We start from the raw sequence: 2460 nt of genomic DNA, 5'->3' as shown, positions 1-2460 counted from the left end.
CTCCGGGGAAGATTCTGTGTCATCTAAGGTGGATCAAATGGAGTCTTCTACTCTGCAGCCGTAGCCTAGTATGGCAAGGCACAAAACCTGGTATGGATTCCAGACAAAGGTACAGGAACTGGGTGACACAGCTCTGCATTGGGTCTCTAATGGAATGCGATTTAATTTATTGCCCCTTTGGGGTTTATGAATGGCTCTGGACAGAAGCAGAATGTATTTAGCCATCTGAAGGATGGACCAGATGTTTTCATGTTAAAGTTGATCTCTGTATTTGAAAGTCCACGCTGTCTCCCCAGTGGGCGAACCAGGCCCCCCAGCTAAGTGCAAAACCCTGGATTTTGCTCCAGCTCTTGACCCCCACAGCAGCAGTCTCTCTCTGCAGTGCAGCTCCTGGTTCTCCGCTTTTACACCCTGGTGACCGGCAGGGAGCTGCAGTGGTAAAGTTGAGACTTTTGCCAAGTCTTAGTGGTGCCCCTCGTGAGAGAGAGAGCATGCTGGGCATTGTGGCCATCCCTCAGTTGTCACTCATGACTTTGCCCCCCCCCCCGTCTTTTTGTGGTGAAGTCACTTAGCAGCCGCACATCTCACAAGTTTGTGAATTCTTAGAGGCAGAGACCCTTCTTTGTCACCGGGTAGCATTGCAGTAGTCAGTGATCTAATAGAAAAGTGAACACAGAAGTGAAAGCTCACTAAGAATGCGTCCTGGTAATGTCAGGGTCGCATGTACCTTGGTTTAGTCACCAGTCTCCTGAGACTCACATTTGTTCTGCTCTTTGCTATCAACAAAGCAGAACGCTTGTTAAGACTAAAGAAATGACATGGCAGAGTGGGCATGTGTAATGTTGACCCCAAAACCCCAGGTTCCACTCTCATGGATGAGCTTGGGGGAAGTGTCCACCCCTCCGAGCCTCTGCACCCCAACCAGATGGGCTTTAGAAATGGGTTCTGATAGATGCTTCCTGCCCAGTTCCCACTGCAGACGCTGGTGTTCTGGGGGATAATTAAAGAGGCTGCTTTACTGAGATGCAGAAGGTGAGATGGACCTGCCCTGGAGGCCTCATCTTGCAGGGTGTTCCTGCTGGAAATACCACTTCCAGAGTTCAAAGAGTACATGGACTGAACCTGTGACCCCGTTGTGGTAGAAATTTATTATCAAGGAAGGGGGCACCCACAGTGATCCCATATGTTTTCCAGTACATTTAAGAAAGAAAAATAAGACAGTGAATCACCTAGTGGTCTTTTGCATCTATTTCATTAAACCTGAAAATATAATTTCACACCAAGGCAAAAATCCAGCTTTTCTAAGACTGCGGTGTGTTTGGAAGGAGACCTCATCGGATTCATCCGTATATCTCTGTCAGTGCTGTGAACACAGTAGACACCCACAAAACGCTTGTGAAAAGATTGCGTGCCCACAATCTGCGAGTCTCCTCTGGCACCAGCCCCTTGCCTAGATGCAGCCTCCTGCAGTCTCTGGCATTACCAGGCCTGGAGATGGCTGTGAAGCATCTGATTGGATTAGTACATGTTGAATTCTCCATCTGGAACTTTTACACAAGCAGATGCTGGAACAGTACACCTGTGGTCAGGCCAAGGAGAAGCGTTGATGGGCTCATCGGTAACCTAGGAGTCTGGTGTTGCCTCAGGTGGTGCTGAAGAGCAGTGTCCGGGAGCCGAGAGATGGCAGTGGGGCATCATTGTGCTGGAGGGGAAACTCGGCTTTCTTCATGGTGACTGCAGAGTACTCACCCAGAATGCATGGCCCCGGTATCCTAAGCAGGTTACTCCTCCCAAAGTGTTCCGAGTGTGGGTGTTGTCACCTCCATCGTCCCCTTAGCGATGGCGAGGAGGGGGCAAGCCCGGCCTGAGCCAGCGAACCTGTTGGGTGTGCTCTGTCAGTTCCCCTGCCTGTTGTCAGGGGCAGCGGGTGCTTACCCAGAACACGGGGAGAGTAGTCCTTTCCGAGACCCACTGGCCCATCCAAGCTACTGTGCTGCCTCTTTTGTTCTTTTCCTTGGAGCACACTTGCTCCTGTGTAAAGGTGGGGAAGGTAACAGGTACCAAAGAGAGTCATTAAACGAGTCATTCATTTGAGTGGCAGCTTCTGCACAGCTGCGTGGTTAGAGGTTCCTCAAGTAAACCTGCAGCAAGTGAGATTTATAGAGAGCAGACTGGCAGTCCCAGCGGCTCCGGTCCGCGCGGCCAGGATCCACCCCGGTGCTTGGACCCGCTGCGCTCGCCTCCGCCGCCACCGCGCTCCCGGGACTCGGCCAGCAGGGCTGGGCGCGCGGCCCTCGGTCTTGCACGTCGGCCCCCGCCCGCCTGCCCCGCCCCGGCGCGCATTTCCATTTTAAACCGCCGCCCGCCCGCCCCTCGACCACGGTCGGCGCTGCTGCCCGCTCCTCTGGAGCCCAGGGAGCGGCGGAGGCTTCGGAGCCGCGGGATTGTGCCGAAAACCCT

The sequence above is a fragment of the Chinchilla lanigera genome, unplaced genomic scaffold (assembly GCF_000276665.1).
Source record: "Chinchilla lanigera isolate Chin_1 unplaced genomic scaffold, ChiLan1.0 scaffold00052, whole genome shotgun sequence".
In the NCBI taxonomy this organism is placed as follows: Eukaryota; Metazoa; Chordata; class Mammalia; order Rodentia; family Chinchillidae; genus Chinchilla; species Chinchilla lanigera.
Note: the sequence above shows the minus strand (reverse complement) of the source record.